Source organism: Anthonomus grandis, chromosome 22 (genome assembly GCF_022605725.1).
Source record: "Anthonomus grandis grandis chromosome 22, icAntGran1.3, whole genome shotgun sequence".
In the NCBI taxonomy this organism is placed as follows: domain Eukaryota; kingdom Metazoa; phylum Arthropoda; class Insecta; order Coleoptera; family Curculionidae; genus Anthonomus; species Anthonomus grandis.
In genome coordinates this window covers 14,444,584-14,464,043 of record NC_065567.1, presented here as the reverse complement: position 1 = coordinate 14,464,043, position 19,460 = coordinate 14,444,584, and the positions used below count along the sequence as shown (strand labels likewise).

General features: G+C 32.3%; 1 protein-coding gene and 1 pseudogene across 5 annotated transcripts in view; both read right to left on the bottom strand.

Annotated features, from left to right (window-relative positions):
- LOC126748487 (beta-arrestin-1) overlaps positions 1-3,946 on the bottom strand; it is a 36,963-nt gene extending 33,017 nt beyond the window's left edge. For 2 of the 5 annotated variants that reach the window (XM_050457745.1, XM_050457746.1), the window contains exon 1: positions 3,574-3,937. The gene's annotated coding sequence lies outside the window, so the exon portion shown is untranslated. Of the gene's footprint in view, positions 1-3,573 lie in introns of all 5 variants that reach the window. The other 3 variants (XM_050457744.1, XM_050457743.1, XM_050457747.1) reach the window with 3 other exon arrangements.
- Positions 3,947-10,791: 6,845 nt separating this feature from the next.
- Positions 10,792-18,620, bottom strand: LOC126748136 (uncharacterized; annotated as a pseudogene).
- Between the last annotated feature and the right edge of the window lie 840 nt (positions 18,621-19,460).

Genomic DNA, 19,460 nt, shown 5'->3' with positions numbered 1-19,460 from the left:
TTAAGAAGAAATGACAATAAAAAATTTTAAAAAGCTTAAAACTCTATCATAAAGCTATTTAGGATATATAATAATGGTAACTTAGATATGCTTTATGCAAATTTAGATCCTCTGCATTTAAGTTAGACATTTATGCATTTAGGTACCAGATATCATCTATACAATATACTATACTATACAATATTGATGGCAAAAAATAACTATACCATGTTTCTAAAAGGTTTTAGAGCTATGGCATGAATTTTTAGTATGGTGATGAGATCTGCATTTTGCTTGAACCCCCTGTACATTCTCATCAGAATGTACAGAGGATCAAGTAAAAGATATATTCGTAAAAAAGTTTCATTTGTCCACAAAAAGTTTCACCAAAATTAATTGAATTCTAAGGGGTTTTGAAATTAGAAATAACTTGGTGGACTACAGTGTATTTTAATAATACAGTAAAAGCTCTTTATTCGCGATTCCTTCATTCGCGTTTTCACTATTCGCGGATTAAAAAAATGCGACCCAATTCCTATATTCGCGGCTAAAAATTTCTTTATTATCGAATCAGTACGTCGGTGCATATATATTGATAAAAAGTATTCAACGGAATATCCTTTGTAAACGCATCGTCAAATGGACTAATAAAAAAGTAAAATTGACCTTATTACAACATACCCAAAGTATATTGTTAAATGATATCGCCGCCGTATTGGTTTCTTTGACACAGGCCGCTCGGACTACAGGAAATGACAAAGAATCTGTGCAAATTCAAACTTTGACTGCAAACATAGCCGAAATTGCGAATGAAATAGGACGAGATGGGTTCGAACAGATAGAATCAAGTGACACTCAGGCGTTGCTTGGCAAGATGAAGATTTGACTGAAACGGACTTGGAGGAAATTGTTGTATTGAAGAAGAGGCTTCAACAAGCACTGGAAAATGTGAAATTTAATTCAAAAAATCTTAGCAAAGGTTTAAGAATGGCAAATGAACTTTGTGATTTTTTTATGAAAATTAATCTATCTATAGAACAAAGTCTTATTTTTAAGAGGCAAATTGCTAATGCCACTGCTGAATATCAGTATGAATTGAAAGAGCTTTTAAAAAATGCCAAGTAAGAAAAAATTACAAATTTCTTTAAGCCATTGCCGAAGCCTGAAGGTGATAATTAATCAATATGGTCAAAAACTTCAATTAAATGAATTTTTTATATATGTATGTATGTACTTGTTTGTTATTTTGTCACCTAGGAATGTATCTCTTATAATCCCATATAAATTACCATTCCATATTCACGGTTTCTTTATTCGCGGCATATTTACGGAACGTATACCCCGCGAATAAAGAGCTTTTACTGTAATGGATTTTTGTTATCATTGCGATGGGTTGGTATTTGGTGTTATAGTTTTTAAGAAAGATTTCAATATATTTATAATCTCCCATAAATATTTTTAGTTAAAATCTCTAGCCATAGAATGTGTACTTAAAAACTTATTTGCAGTAATTTTTCTTTTATTTATTTTTTATTATAATCTTAATTTAATTTATTTGACATAATAGAATTTCCACTTTCTGAATATGGTGAAATGTTTCTAATATATAGACTTAATGTAATGCCCTGGAAGCTAAAAGGCTTTACAAGGAAGAATGTCTGAATTCCAGAATTCCTTATAAAAAAACGTTGGAACGGGTTTATTGTCGCCTGATGATAACTGGTAAAAATTATAATAATATTTTTCTTAATTAGAAAATAAATGCAGTGCATAATTTTGGAAATGTCTATATGGGTTTATTGTGTTATCATCACCAATTTTAGTTTGAATCCAGTAACATTTGGGCCGGAATCATCAAGCAGCATTTAATTGGACCATTTGTCTTAGCAAGGAGGTGAACCAGAAAATAATCCACCAGATATTTTATGATGGCAAATATTGAGTCATGCATTACAGAGAACCGCCACATTTTAGCCTATAAATTTAAGAGTATTGAAATGGTCATGTTCATAACTGTTTGGTATGAAGGTTGTGGGGGTATGGGCTTTGGCAACATTGACCACCTGAGCTAATGATAGACTATTTTTATTTAGTACAGCCCTGATTACAGGATGGATTGATTTGGAGGGTTAAATTAGTGCAGGATTATCTCTAGGATCAAAATATCAGTTGAAGGGAGTTTATCAGTTAGACGAAGAAATATAGGACATAACCTTAAATCTTTCAAAGTGTTAGTGTTTTTAAAGTTAATAAAAATAAGCTAATAATTTTTTTTAAGGCTTATGCTTAAAAGGGATTATTATATCATTACCTGGCACAACCTCAAAATCGGTTTGGACCCATTTTACAGGTGACCGTATTATATTTTTAAAAAAGCTGGTTACAAAGTAAAGCTGTATGGTAAAATAATTTAAAATAAGTAGGCATAATTCTCATCTAAATCTGCCAAGGTTACATCGATGGGCGGGCCTATATTTCGCACACATCATTTACTCCATCTATTCGGTAATCTGACTATAGTTTACAGCAAAAAAAAAATTAATCTACCCTGTTTGGAATGCATCAAATTCGGGTATCAAATTTAGTGCTCTGCAAAAAAAATAGTCCTCATGATGTCATTTGATCCAAGTATTAAATATTTGATACACAAATTGTGAATGTAGCTATTTCCATTTTAGATGGCCAATTGAGCATTTGAAAAAGCAAAAGGAAAACTGAGCTTAAAATAGAACGCTGGCTAAAAAAATCTCCAATAACACCAAAAAATTGCATAAAGATGACACAAGGCATGATTTAAGTAAATAAAACTGTAATACCTAATTATTAACAATAATTTGACTTGAATATTAAATTTGGGTTCAATACCTGCTTTGGATAGTCCTATGTAGTCAGTTTTAAAATAACAATTCTTGTTATGTTTATGTTATGTTATGTCTTGTTTTCATATTTATATTTGTTTTGTTCCTAATATTTCCTACTAGCAAAATTTCCTAAGGGTAAAATTTGACTTTTTATTACTTGGATGTTTCAATTGTTACAAGATGATGTTTCTGTGTTAGTAGGGAATCTCAATATAATTTATATGTTTAATTTGATAAGTAAATATTAATAAATAAGTACTATACCTATCATTTATTTTAATTTTAGTAAAACATTTTTTCCGATTCCATAGTCTGCATTGCACATTTTTTTGGAAGGATATTATTAGTTATTTTGTTTCATTATACTTTAAATAAACTCCCCTGTACTATTTTTGGATGGCATTTTATAAATATTTATAAATGGTGTGCAATTGAGTAAATAAATAAATAGCTTGATAACTTATATTTTAAAAACTCTCTTCAGATCATAGTAAAGATTGTATCTTTGAGGTCAAAGCCCAAGCTGTAATTAACGGATTTTGGAATAAACATAGGTAAAACTAAGTACAAAGTATAAGGGATTTGTGATAATCATTATAGAAACATAGGCAAGTATATTAAATTATGTTGTTTTCCACGAAAAAACATGATAAACATTGGGTCTCTAGAGGTTTTAGTAACTCCCAGGTATAATATATCCCAGGAAAACACATTTGTAATTTAATTAACTTACGTGTTCTGAATTTTCCGGGAAAACCCAAATTTAGCTCCTCTGTGCTCTTGAGCTTCCAACTATGGATGTTTTTTTTGCTTGATGTACTGTTTAGGTTAGAGAATGAATTTTCCTCACCCCAGCATTCATATACAAATAATATTGGAAAAATAGCCGGAATACTCGGAAAAGCCCACTAAAGAAGTAGGATGAAAATTTATATAAAAAAATGACTCAAATGACGTTTCCTTGAGGGTCGGACCATTATCGGATTTGTACGATTCGGAAAACTGCGTCTGACATTTGATGGTTCTGATCTCACCATAGAGTTTAATCACAAGGAGTTGAAGTTTTGACACTTGCATATAGCATGGTGAACTTAGATTGTGGGAGCGCTGCTCGCACCAGAGCTAACAGTGCTTCTTCACGTAACGTAAATGGGAGTGGAGGTCAGCGGTTACATTAAGCTACGGTTACAGCACAACCGACTTTGCGCGAACTATCCTTCGCGCGAACTATTAGGCCCGGTTGCGTATTTCCAGAATATACTTAACCACAGCGCTGGACACCATAGCATGCCACCCCATTGGCCAGACGAAAATATACTCACGCAGAACACCTCCGCCTAAAACATACTTGGCTACAACGCGCCATTGTTGCAAGGGCGCCACTAGTGAAAACATACTCTAGTACAGTGCTGCCCAAGTACTCGAATACTTTTACTCGTATTTGGGTTACGGATAAAAAATACTACTCGTGACTTTTACTTACAAGTATTTTTATTTAAAAATACTCGTACTCGTACTTTTAAGTAAATTTAAATGTATTCGTAAAATTCTACTCGTAGAATACAAGTATTTTATACGAGTATTTCGTTTATGTTTACCGCCGAATATCGCGCGGCGCCCGTCAAAGAAATTTTCCGCTATAGTGGCGGTGCGCTTTGACTTTTTAGCGGCCGTGCCGAGTTATTTACAGAGACAACCAACTGGTTGTCTCTGTTATTTTTTTATTACTTAATAATAATATACTAATAATAATAATAATTAATATACTTTTATTTATTTGAGTAGAGGGGACGGTGGCAATTCTGGAGATGGATTCAGTCTTTAATTTCGCTTTTTATGATTCTGTTTTTATCGGTTCAATTTTTTCGTTTTTTTTTTGGAATATTATGTATAATTACATACAGTACATAATATTGGCTTTGTACCTGGTGGCATAGGATATTGTGTTGTGGCTAGCTATTATCATAAAATTCGTATCATACCTATTTAGCACTACACTTGTAACGAAGAAGGTTGGTTGTTTTTGTTTTTATGTTTTGAAAACAATTTAAATAAAAGGTACTTACCTTTTTAGGTATTATATTAGATTAGGTTTAAGTACAAAAATGGAAAGTGGAAGTAGTGCCGACTACAGTAGCTCTGACAGTGAGAGTGTTGTAACTGTAACACGCGTAACACCTAGTACTTCAACAAAAAAAACGCAAGCGTAATAATTGTAAAAATATAGCTGAGGCTGAGAATATTACTGAAACTCCCAATATCTCCGATGGTGACGATGATGAGAATCTGCAAAACATCCGAAAAAGAATTGCAAAAAATGCCATTCTGGACGGGAAATTTTTTGAGGTAAGAACTACTTTTATTTTTGAGCTTTATGATTGTAAGTAAAAAATATTCTCTAGGTCAAACAAATTATAGATTTTAACCATATTCTGACGATTTGTAAAAGTTGCCAACTAAAAATTAAAGAAATAAAGGGTTCCGTAATAACCACAACCAACTTCGTCAAACACTTAAGAACAACTCATCAGAATGGCTATACAGAGTATATTAAATATAAAAATGAAAAAAAAAAGAAACTGCTAAAAAGGAAAATAAATTAAAAAATGCAATAACTAGTTCTGCAGCTGAGCAGTAAACTATTTTGCAAAAATATTTTGCAAGACAACAAGGGCCAAAAACAATAAATCAAACAGAATTCGAAAATAGACTGATTAGATTTGTAATTAACACCATGAGTCCATTATCAATAGTAGAAAATCCAAGTTTTAGACAGTTATTTGATGGATTTAATCTTGAATTGGTTAGCAGAAACACTTTGACTCGACGTATCTCAGAACTATTCAAAGAAAGGCAAGCAAAATTAAAATCCGAATTATTGAATATTCAATATGTTTGTACAACGGCTGACATATGATCAGGAGAAAAAAGAGGTTTTATTGAGGTTACCTGCCATTGGATAAATGACGACTTTAGCCGTCAATTAGTGACCCTGGCCTGTCAGAGATTTAAAGGTACTCATTCATACGATCGAATCGCTAGTATTTTAGAAGATATACATATAAGATACGGATTAGACACAAATAAAATCGTTGCAACTGTCACCAATAACGGGTCAAATTTTGTTAAGTCTTTTAAAGAATCTGGAGTTACACTACCTGGTATGCTTATTACTGATAGTTTTTTTGATATTACCGAAATTAATGAAGGTAGTGGAAGTGGGTCCGATAAAGAGAACTTTGATGATCAAGAGGCTGAGGAAATAACATTTGAAATCATTGGAGATGACGGTAAAGTTATCAACAACATAGACTACCCCATCATTTACGCTGTGCAAGTCACACTATTAGTTTAATTTGCACTACTGACTGCAATAAAGCTATAAATGGCAACTCTGTTTTAAAATTAAGACACTCGCAGGCACTGACCAAATGCAATTCATTATGGAAGAAACCGACATTTCCGAAATCTTCAGAGGTTATTTTAGAAATTCTGGGACATACACTTTCTTTTCCTGGAGCCACACGTTGGAATTCGTACTATGATTCCATTAAAAAAATTGTAAACGGCAAAAACAAAATGATTGATTTGTTTAAACGGTTAAATTTAAAGAATTGTTTTTTTTTGAAAACGAGCTTTTTACGAACGAAATATTTGGAAGAATATTGTCAAGTGATGGAACCATTAGCAGCTGCTTTAGATGTGTTGCAAGGTGAAAGTAATGCGTGTTATGGTCTTTTGCTACCATGTTAAGCTTCACTAAAAAATAAACTAGACAAGCTATCAAAAAACAATTTTAAATTCGCATCGCCGTTAGTTAAAGCATGCCTCGATGGATTGCAAAGTAGCTTTAAACTTTTTTTTACAATAGGCGAACAAGTACATAGCGCTATAATAGCTTCGGTTTTACACCCTCAATTTAAGTTACACTGATATAATGTTATTAGTAAAACATACCCTTTGTCTCCAAGTTTAACATCAATAGAAAAAATGGTGGTAATCCAAGCAAAACATTTTATTGATAATAAAAAAAATATAGGTGAAAATTCTAAAAGGATTGCTTGTGAGTCTGTACATAATTTTTTTGATTTTGATCATTCTGAAGCACCTGATGCTGATGAGAACGTTCCGGGGACAAGTTATCCTCAGACTGAATCCAGTTTTTCGAAAAAAGCAAATTTAATTAAAAACCAAGCCGAATTAGAGTATTTAAGGTATATTAGTGATTCGCGAACAAATTTAAATGTGCTTGAAGATTACCCGACAATAAAAAAAAATTTAAATTGAATACTCCACTTATCTCTTCCGCACCCGTTGAGAGACTATTTGCGTTTGCCACAATAATTAATAGTCCAAGGAGGCATGCTTTATCTGATGGCAATTTTGAAAAACTCGTCGTTTTAAAGAACTATGTTTAGCTTGGATTTTATGTTTGGTTTTTAGTTTTTTAGGTAGTTGTATTGCCAAAAAGCGTTTTGATATTTTTTTTTTTTTTATAAAGATACTAAAAAGTTTAGTTTAGTTTTAAGAATAACTTGTTTGTGCAATCTATTATACAAAAGTGTGCTTATTTTCTACGAATGTTTAATTTTAAGAATTTATGTTTAGTTTTCAAGTTTCTAACTTTCCCAAAAAGTTGTGATATTTTTGTTATTTAAGAAATAAACGTTATTTAGTTTTTTTAGAGAAAAAATGTGTCTTTTATTTTTGTTAAATTATAATGTTTATCAAAAAAACTATGTGCTGTGTAAAAAAAAAAAGCTGTTTGTACTATGGCAAATAAAGATATTTTTTTATTTTGTTTATTTTTCAAAATCTTTTTACATTTTCCAGTTTTTTAATAGTATTCGTACTCTTTACTCGTACTTTTACGAGTACTACCCGTACCCGTAGACTGCGTGTGTAAAGTTACTTACGAGTAAAATACTTACAAATACATTATTTGAGGACTCGTACTCGTAGATTATACGAATTCATTTTTTTTTACTCGTGGGCAGCACTGCTCTAGTAGAACACCTCCGTTAAAAACATATAAGGTGACAACGCGCCGCACGAGGCACTATATTGGGTTGCTCTAATGTTATGTGAAAATTAGTAGTTAGCGACTTTTCGCGTTTGTGTAGTGCGCTACTGGTCATGGAAAGCCTAAAAGTATTACTCCAAACTCTAGTCGAAAAAAGAATTATGAAGCTGTGTTGCGTTTAAAACTCGCTAACGAGGAAGATAAGGACTTCAGTCGCCATTGTACTGAATGGATTCAAAAATTTTGTAGTGCTACAAAAGCTCAGTGGATAGTGAGGAATTCGTGGCCTAACTTGAAGAAGTTAATTTACCGGAAGTTTTATGTTTGCCACCATAGTAATTTCAATAAGGTACTGGAAACTGTTTTTAGTTTTATGTTTTTTATTTAGTTGTATAAGTATTTTTGTAGTTAGTTATCCAATAAATAAATAATAAGATTGTCCTTGTATCTAAACAAACACTTAAATAAGTTTCTTCTTTTTATCATAATTATTAATAGTTAATACATCTATTAACTATGTTTTTATTTCAAAATAATATTCTAATCTTGAGCAGCCCAATTCTAATTCCTGACTATTTTATAAATGCGAAAGTAACTCTGTCATTCTGTCTTATTCTCTGTTAAGTTTTCACGCCTTAGCCGTCGATTTTGATGACGACTACTTTTTCATTTACGGAATTTTGTATATATATAATAAAAAAATTTTCTTCGCGTTCGAAATTTTTTTCGTGTTGTTGATATTCAGTTTGTTTTTTGAAGTATTTAAACAGTACGGTAAAATGAAATCGATTTTTATATATGTATATTTTAACATATGGGTCAGGAATTTTTTAAAACAGCCTTGAAAAAGACTAAAAACATACGAAACGTCGGCGAATTTTTAATAAAACTGGCCTTTTATTTTGTCCGAAACCCGCTGACTACTCTATTAATTTTTTAAATTTAATTAAAAAATTCCATAACCGTCCAGCTTCCACCCAAAAAAAATGGTCACGTTAAGTATACCTACCTACGAACTCTCACTAGCGTTAGCTTAAGCTAGACTAGCGTTATAGGCGTGTATGCTTTTGACGGGGATGTTCTGCGTGAGTATATTTTCGCCTAGCCAATGCAGGGCGTCTAGCGTTGTAGTTAAGTATATTTTGGAATTACGCGGCCCGGTTGTACAAGCAGTACAAGCAGTAAGTTCTACTAAACTGCAGTTCTTCGTTGAACGTAGTTCAGAAGTTCGTGTGTTGTTTCAGTACAAGTTTAGTTAAATTAGGTTCTATTTCAAGTCTGCAATGGCCACATAAAAAAAAGTTTCCTATTCATTAAAATTAATTTATTTAATTTACTTATTTGTTTTTTGTCTGTTGCCGATTTTTTGAACACAAAAAGTATCGTAAATTCCGAAGTGTTATTTGTTTAAAAGTGTTTCGTGCCGCCTTGATGCTTGCCAAATCGTTTGGGTCTGCTTATCTGACATGGAGAAAAAAATTAGGGCAAGCAATTTCTCTGTAAGAGAAGAAAATGTTCATATTAATTTAGTAAAGAAATACAAGGAAAGCATAGAAAACGAATCACAACAATAATGAAATTAAAGCAGAGGTCTTGGAGAAAGTTTGTCAGGAATTTAACAGTGTTCTCGGAGAACCCCTTAGAACTGTTACTTTTCTAAAAAATAAGTATGAGAATATAAAAAAAGGGCCAAGCAAAAATTTATAACAATAACTGCAAGCGAGAGTGAGATCCATGAAATATTAGGGAGCCAACTTACAGGAGTAACATCAAAATATGACATTGATGCTACTGCAGGTTTTTTTAATTTGTTTTAAATGTTTTTCAATCTAAATATTGTAAATTTTTTAGAATCAATTGCTATTCAGATTGAAAGCAAAAATGCTGACGATATTCTATCTAAGATCTAAAAGTATTTTTAAAGTCTATAAATAGTGTAATTGAACTAATACAAATCATCATACTTGTCCGTAACAGATAAAATTTGTTCAGAAATTCTATCTACTATGAATCTTACAGCTTGCTTTTCCAACCTAAATCTAGTCTTAAATTCTTTATCATCCCAAATGTACACTGTACACCTGTGATGATCTAGGGTGTACAATTACTAATTCCAGAAAATTTTCGTCATCTGTAATATCTTCCCAAATAGGATCCATTTTTATATTTATGGTTTGTAAATTAAACCTAGGGTACCTAGTAACTAATAAATTAGCACCACACCAAACACAATAATTATTGAAAGGCAGCTGTATTTACATAAATAAAAAATATCAAAATGATATACTAAATATTGATTCAATCTCAAAAATTTGCTTGAACTCCCTTTGAACGCTCCAAATTGGACGATCAAGATGAACCGCAGGTTATCGTTTGAACCGACATTGTACAACGGATTAATTCCGCTGAACTGGAGATCTTTATGAACTGTTGTTGACCGCCCATTGTACAACCGGGCCTAAGTGGTTTCTATTTCATCTATTTTCGCGCGATTTAAAGCGAATTTATTTGGCTCGACGGTAAAGTCGGGTAAAAAATTAATATGAATGCTGAGGACGAGTTCTATTTAAGTAAAAGCCCGTTTTGGATGCTGTCCCTTTTTGGACCGAGAAAGAGGCAGATATGGGGAAACGAAATTGAAGAACCAGCCAAAACAATTTTTTGAGTATTACCATATGACTTATGAAACGTTCTCCTATATATTGAAGGCAATAGAAGAGCAAATAACGAAACAATGTAACTTCAGAAAATGTATTTCTCCATCTGAGAAGCTAACAGTAACATTAAGGTAGGCATATATGTACTTACACAACCTAAATTTTAAAGTTGGAAATTTGTGATATATGTTGCTACACCGTAAACTTTTTGTTGCGATTCTTGCGACGCCGGATTTTCCATGGTATAAACCTGGGTTTTACAAACTGGGTTTCACGGTGGATTGGTATAGCGGGATGTTGAAGGCGGAGAGAATGGCGAAAGTGAAGAAGGATCAGATGAGTGGGTAGATTGTTATAATGCCGGAGATGGGGTAGGTTGAGGAGCGTATGAAACTTGGCTTGAATGCCTTGAGGAATTAATGGTAGACGACGAATTGTTTAAAAACGCGAGCTGTAATGGTTGAGTTAATGATAACCTCATTAATTAATACTTGTTGCAACTGTGACTGCACTAAAAGATTTCTTTCTGGTTTCACAATTCTAAGATAGGGTAATAAGCCCATTAAAAAGTGATAATCATAGTCCTTTTGTTCAACCGTTTCCACTCTTTTTTGCTTAAAAAACTTCTTTGCTTCCAGTTCTAACATTCTATTTTGGAAGTTACTGGCTTGTTTATTACAGCGTGTCGGCTGCTTCTTGCTTGACAATCATTCTTGCCAACACTTTTTTGATGGTAATTCCTCTTCTATAGATTCCTTGCAGGGAGACCTTGTATTACATCATCCTGGTGATCATCGATGGAAGTCGGTTTTTCAGACAGGTTAACTGATGGTTCTTCCTCACTGTCTTCCAATAAAGAATTTTCTTGGCTTTAAATAGACAATGGAATATTTCCTGAAGATTGTCTGGGGGTTATTTGGTCGGCCAAAAAATATTCACTTTTAAAATAAGGCCAAGAGTAATCGGTTTTTACGCCCCCTGCAGCACCGAATCGTTTATGTTTCTCAACTTTCTGATATTCTCGCCGCAATGTGTCGAAGTCCTTTCCATTTTGACTTTACCACTTCACCTGAAAGTAAAAAACACTCTAATGGGTATTATAATGTATTTAAAAATTACAAAAATTACAGACTAATTTAAGCATCTATATTGCTTTTCTCGCTTAATAAATAATAATTAGTATTAATATTGTATTGTAATAACTAGCATAACTTATATGTATTTTAATTTGTTTCAGATTTCTCTCAACTGGACTCGGATTTCGTTCTACAGCTTATTCTTTTCCAATGTCCGATAGTACGATAAGAAAAATCATATACGAAACCTATACAGCTATATGGGATAAGTTACAACGACAGCACTTGCCACCTCCTACAAAGGAATCGTTTTCTATTATCATTTTACTCATTCAATTCTAGTACAAATTCAATTCCACTTATCATGTTATTAATTATGGTATTATTATCATGTTATTAAAAAGTCAGGTGCTATGTTTTATAATTATAAGCAATACTTTTCTATAGTGCTACAAGGGGATGCAAATTACAAATTTGTCTGCATTGATGTGGGCGGTTATGGAAAGTAAAGCGATGGTGGAACTTTTGCATCTTCAACATTAGGGTAGCAGTTAGAGACCGGATTTTTATTACCAGAAAAACAGAAACTTCCAAATTTTGATGTGATGCTACCCTGCATTTTATTAAGAGATGATGCGTACCCGTAAAAGTAATATTTAAATGAAATATTTAATTATAGACTGTCGTGGTGTCGCAGAGTTATAGAATGTTCATTTGGAATACTGACATCAAAATGGAGACTACTAAACAAACCAATAGAATGTCGTCCTGATAAAGTCGATTTAATAGTGAAAACTATTTGATTATTACATAATATTATTATAGACAGGCAAGGTATCTGCCAAGCTAATATATTACAATCTGACCTGTCACATTCTCGTCAAGATAACTGCAAAACGCGTGGAAACGATAGATCTACTAACTAGTATATGGTGTACGAGAAACTTTTAAAGGATATTTTAATAGTGAAGGAGGTGCCATACCTCAGCAATATGCTAATATATATAGACCATACCTACATATTGTAATATATTGTATCAAGCAAACGGGGGTTATTTTTTTTGTATATTATGGTAATATGTCACTTTTAAATGTTTATTCATTTTACTAGTGAAAAAAATTAATGTTTTTTCTATAAGTTTTAATAAAAAGTTACACTAAAAACTAAAAAATAATTTAACAGATGTCTGCTTACTACGGTCTAGATTTAACAATAGCGTTAATGGCATATTATATATTTTTAAGTATGTTAAATCGTGGCGCGAATATTAAAGATACCCACCAAATGGAGATGTATAGGCGCCACCATTTTATATCAAACTTAAAATCTGTTTAAAAAAAAGATATAGATAATAATTTGCTTCTACTGTAACCACCTTCAGTTGTTTTTGTGTGGTTGTTTCCTTCGCGCAAACTCGTGCGTAGAAGAATTGTTCGCGCGAAGTCTCTTACACTGTAACCGTAGCCTAAGGCAGATAAAGTAAAGGTCTGTCCAGAGTGCGAGCGACGCGCAGCGTTTTGTTGCGTGGAGACACACCTTTATTACTGTTAAAACTGTTATTATATAATTATATAATATTATATATATTAATGTTTAAACTGTTATTATAATATCTTCTAATCATGGGAAGACAACCAATTAATTTGTCAAATACTCAGAATAGCTAGAATTCCGAAATACTGTCAACTGTCAAACTTGGGAAGGTTTATTGGAGGGAGTCTAATATTGGCTAACTCAGCATTATTAGAATTAGATGCTAAATTAGTTTCTACGTTTGGCGTTAAAACCTGCCGCTGCATTTAAGCAATTAGTCATTTTAAATAGTTAAAATCAAAAGATAAGTAATGTCAAAGATTTGTTAAAAGTAGAGGCAAGGTAATAAAACAATGTAATTTAATTAGGTTTCTCAGAATACTTGATTAAAATGCATGTAAGTAAGCAAATGTATGTAAGTTCGTAAGTAGCACCAAAAGATCTACTTGCCATTGTGGGTAAGTCATGTGTAAAATATTAATAAAGTAGGTATATTAAAATGTCAAAAATAGTAGAAAATTACCATCAAAAGGAGTGTGAGACCAAAAGAAATAAGTGTAGTCCTATATACCACCAAAATGTGTAATATTGAATTTGTCACCAAAGTCGCATAAAATATCGAGTACCATCAAAAGGAACCTTCATAGAGTAGGTACCATAAATACATAGCCGTCAAAGTTCCAAACTTGTGTCGATTGGGTCGGCCGCACAGAAAAGATGAACAAATGTTTTTTTTTTAATATGTAGTGCGTAGCGTTGACTATTCTCATTTCATTCGGCGTTGATTGTACAATTTTTTAAAAAAGTAACCGTTGATCCGACACTATTGAATGAAATATTTACGAATAGCATTCGCAGCTTATGTTTACATTGTTTTTTTAAGTGCTAATGGGCAGAAGGCACCTCCGTTAGTAATATTTAAAGGCTTCTGCCTTTGGGACCAATGGCAAACACCTGAGTCCATTTTTTCAGGCCAATCTTATACAGCAAGTAAATAAGGGTGAATGGACAGTGACATATTTTGTAATTATTTTAAAAATACAGTTATTCCAGCGTTAGGGGCGACAAGACCAGTTCTTTTATTTTATGATGGTCACGCCTAACATTTTGCACCATCTGTATATAGTTTAACTAGCAACCAAGAAAACATCTCAAACGTAAAGTTGCCACCTCACACAACACACTTATTGCAATCACTTGATATTGTAGTTTTTAGATCGGTTAAAGCGAAGTGCAACGCCATAATATAGGTAGAAAGTTGCTCAAAAAACATCTTTTCTAGATTTATCGCAGAAGTTTGGGGAGAAACTAAACCAAGTATTATAATAATAATAATAATAATAATAATAGACTGTTTATATTTCCTCATAAGATATTACATATGCTCACATAGATATAAATAAGTTTACAATATAAATACAAAGAAAAAGAAATCCATCAGTGTATATTAATTCAACATGTAACTGTAAAGAGGAAATAAAGGTCATGTTTCAGCTACCCTCAGAAGAAGGAGCTGTTAAGACCTTGAATATTACACTTATAATTTAAAAAAAAAAATATCGCGAACCGCATTATAAACTGTACGAGTAGCATGCATACCCTACATCCATAACTAACCGAAAAGAAAAGAAATCTAAATTATCCTAGCTTACTTATTATTTACTAATAGGAGGCAGGAAAGGAGGAACGAGGGGTACAGGTATATTAACTATATTTCTGTTGTAGACTCTTATAGTGGAGAAAAATATACATATAAAAATTTATATTGCCACACGCGCGCCAGATCCAAACACGGAATCCCGACACAAAAGAGAGCAAAACCAGGGCGACTGATTTACTGACTGATATACTGATGTCAGTATTAAAAAGAAATAACATAAATTATTTCAATGCATTAAATATTATTTTGTTTAGATGAAAGAACCATTTTTATTGATTTTTTAAAAGCCGATGTAGATTTAGAAAAATCCCAAATTTTGTATTTATTAATTTTGGACACAATATTGTAAGAAAATGACTTTTTAAAGATTTCTTTCTTATGTAAAGGTATAGACAAAAGGTCATGTCTGCGAATATTTATATTGTGAACGTCAGTACGGTATCTGAGCTTATTATAGAGATATGGTGGTGCTTTAAATTTTATTATTTTATAAAAAAAACATATGGAGTGCAACTCTCGGCGATTTAACATATTAAGCCATTTAAGATCGACTAATTTATGTGATACCCTTTCCCTACGTCTAATTCCACAAATAAACCTTATGCACGAGTTCTGTAATTTTTGAATTCTTGCAGAGTTAGCGCAGTCTAAAAATGGTCCATATACTGTATCTGCATAATTAAAATGGGATAGAATTAATGAGTCGCATAAATTTTTTTTTGTTTCTTTTGACAAATAAGATCTATGCTTGTAAAGTTTTTTTAGCATTGAAAATCCTTTCTTAAGACAACTTGTAATGTGATCTGTGAACTTCAGCTTGACGTCTATGATTAGGCCTAGAGCTTTAGTTGAGACATGAAAAGGGATAAGTTCTCCATTAAGAATTAGCTGGACATGATCCAAAACCGCCCTTCTGCTATTATCACCACAAAATAACATTGCCACGCTCTTGGCTGGATTCAATTTAAGAGAATGATCTGTCGAGACTCTATTTACTAGAGCAAGGTCAGCATTCAAACATAAATTAGCTCTTTCAATATTACTAGCATTAAATGACAAATATAATTGTGTGTCGTCGGCGTAGAGATGGTATTTACAGAATTGCAATTTATCCATAAAAGCCGACGTAAAAATGCTATACAACAAAGGACCCAGAATGCTACCCTGTGGGACGCCAGACCTTACTCTAGCCACCCTAGACTTATCTTCTCCAATTAAAACTCGTTGTATCCTATCACTTAAAAAAGATAAAATTAATTTAGTAGCTGTAGTATTAAAACCGAAATAATGTAAAATATTAATCAAAAGTTCGTGATTTAGCATATCAAATGCTTTAGAGTAATCAAGCTGTATTAAAATCATTGCATCACCCCTGTCCAAACTGGCGACAACCTCATCAGTGACGTCAGTAAGAGCGGTAACACAGCTAAATCCCTTTCGAAATCCCGACTGTTTTTGTAATATAATATTCTTATCAGTAACATAGGCGGTAATTTGTTTTTCCATCACTTTTTCCAAGATTTTTGAAAGGGCTGGTAAAATTGAAATTGATCTAAGTTCGCCATAATTTAAGGGATTATTTTTTTTAGGAAGTGGCAAAATAAAAGCAGATTTCCAAGATTTTGGAAAGTACGAGTTTAACAAACAACTATTTATAATATGGGTAATAAATGGTATTATAAATGGACAAAAAAGAATTATTAATGTTGTGTTTAAATTATCAGGCCCAAACGCCTTAGATTTAAGTTTAATAATTAAATTTGATACTAAATTTTCATCCACTGGTGTAAAAGAAAATAATGGTGGAAACTTCTGATTAGATTTATAGAAATTGAAGGTTTCTTTTGTCGGAGGAGTAATATTAGAAGTTAAATGACTGAACCAGTCGTTAAGTTCATCGACTTTTTTTAGATGTTCGGGAATTTGTCTAGATTTGTAATTTATTATATTCAGTTTATAAAGCTCCTTCCATTTGTCTCGAGTAGTGCAGTTTTGAAATTTGTTATTTAAATAAGCCTTTTTTTCATTACGTACGGCGGTGGTGGTAAAATTTCTTATCTGCTTATAATAGTTCCAATGTTCCAAATTTCTTGTTTTTCGAAAGCGCATTAAAGCCCGATTTCTGTGTTGCTTCATTATTTTTATATTATCAGTAATCCATGGACAGTAAGGTCTATTTTTACAAGTTTTAACAGTAAGAGGTGCGTGAATATCTAGTATATTAAGCATATGATTAGTAAGTATAGACACCTTTTCATCAATATCTTCAGTATCATAAATTTGATGCCAGGGTGCACCTTCCAGATCAATCTGAAAATTATCAAAGTTAATTCGTGTCAAAGGTCTGTAAGAAAACATATTGTTTTCCTTATTTAATTTATTTAGTTGTAGATTACAGTATGTTAAACAATGATCCGATATATGTATATTTATAATACCAGAGTCAACTAAATTATCCGAATTATAGCATATTAGATCGAGGAGAGTTAACGAACCATTAGAGACTCTCGTTGGTTCAGAAATATACTGTTTTAAATCAAAAGTATCAAGAATCCCATTTAAGTCATCAACCCTACTCGACTCCAACTTAAGCATGTCTACGTTAAAGTCACCAAAACATAAAATTTTATCACATAATGTGTTAAGATTTATTAAAGTGTCCTCAAACATTGACAAAAATTCATTATAATTTCCCCTTGGCGGCCTATAAATAACTCCAACTATAATTATTTCATTCTCAATCTTTACTTTAACCCATAAATGCTCGATTGCATCAGCGCACTCGCGATATATAATTGAGTAATTTAATGTGTTGTGGATATATAAACCAACCCCACCACCTCTAGTGTATCGATCTTGCCTTTCAAAGTTGTAGTTTTCAATGAAAGTAGCCTGATCGTCAATGCCCTGAAACAACCAGCTCTCCGTTATGCCAATAACACCGTAGTCCCGGCCCGCCACATGATTCTTAAGAATATCAAAGTTATTAAGAAGTGATCTGACATTAACATGAGCACACAACATAAATTCAACAAATTATAATATAAGTTATAAAGGAGTGGTAAGAAAAGGATCGGATGGGATCCCGGAGCAAATGGATTTAAAAAGGCTGGAATCTTGCTATTTGATGACAAAGTAATACCAAAGGAAAAATTCGACGCTGGGGCATTAAAGCGATGAAACAAAATGTTTAATCTAATAATACCTTCAAGATAATGACACAGTTATTTATTTATTCTATGAACCTGGTTCGAGTGGGCTGTTAATGGTCAATCGGAGCCTTCATTGGCAATTGTTACATTTAAAACCTTTTATTACAATGTGTAAAACAGAATCAAGTGTCGACCAAGGTACCAGAACGGAGAGTGGCTGGTTGGTGCGGAGATAATTACTGAACGGGAGCAGCCAAACAAACTGCAAGTTAAAAAACGTAAATTTAGTGCCACGCGTACACCTTTCTCTTCAAGTGAATCTGATGATGAGATTACAACTTATGCAGAATCATCAGATGAAGAAGCCTTTTTAGAAGAACTGAACAATTCATTTTAAGAAGAGCATTCTTTTGAATATTCAGTTCTTGAGAAAAATAAATGGGTTCTAGTTCAATTTCCTACAAAATTGTCCGTTATGTTGGAAAACTTATGGAGAAAAGTGAGGAAACCGACAAATGGTTAAGAAGACTTAGAAAAAATTTATTTCGCCAACAATTGAGGATAAATCTCTTTTGCAGACATATTAAGAATTCTGCTCCAACCAGTTTGTGTGTATGTATTAATTTTAGTATACCCACTTTGAGATATTTGGTTATAAATCTTACCTTTTCTGTTCATTTTTTATATGATTTTGCTTTGTTTTAGTTGTGAGCGTTTATCGTATTAATTTACATTTTTAATTTAATTTACTGATGTGCTTTAATTTTTTTTTGTTCATTGAAATAAAGTTATAAAAAATTTACAACGTATTTTAATTGAATAAATATTTTTTAAATTTCCCGAATAGTTCTTTTATATATCGTTATCACCACATTAGGAAAATTTGTTACATTTGCCCCAAAGAGGAGCAAGAAAATCACGTTGATTAATTATCATAAAAAACTTTTTTATATACGGTATCTATAGCTTAATATAGCTTAAGTATCTCCAGATTCAATGCTATAATAAGCAATTTGTTAAATTAATAAGCAAAGTCACATCTTAAAATTCAATGTGAACTATTCAAAATATATAGCCCCATTCTACCTTATTAATTTTAATGGTTCATTAGTATGACATTTATAAGTTTTTACATCGCTAGGAAGTTTTCATTTTGGACGACGACTAGTCCCTAGTCATAAGTACAGAAACATTACCTTTATCATCTCTTAATAACAAGAGGTCTGTGTGATCTTTCAAAAAACGTTTACATCTAGAAATATCAATGTTGAGCTTTTTATAAATAATTGTCTCAGAAACAGAATTAAATCCTTATTTTTTAACGTATACGAAAATTACCTGTAACCATCCAGTAGTTCCTTGAACAATATTCCATACTATATCCTCGACCTGGAACACTCCATCTTAAACAGACAATGCAGAAGAACCATTCAAAGGTCTCTCCGTATGTCAATCCAGAGGCAGAAACTTGACAGCATACATCCGGAACAGGATCAAATTCAACCGCAATTAGAAAAT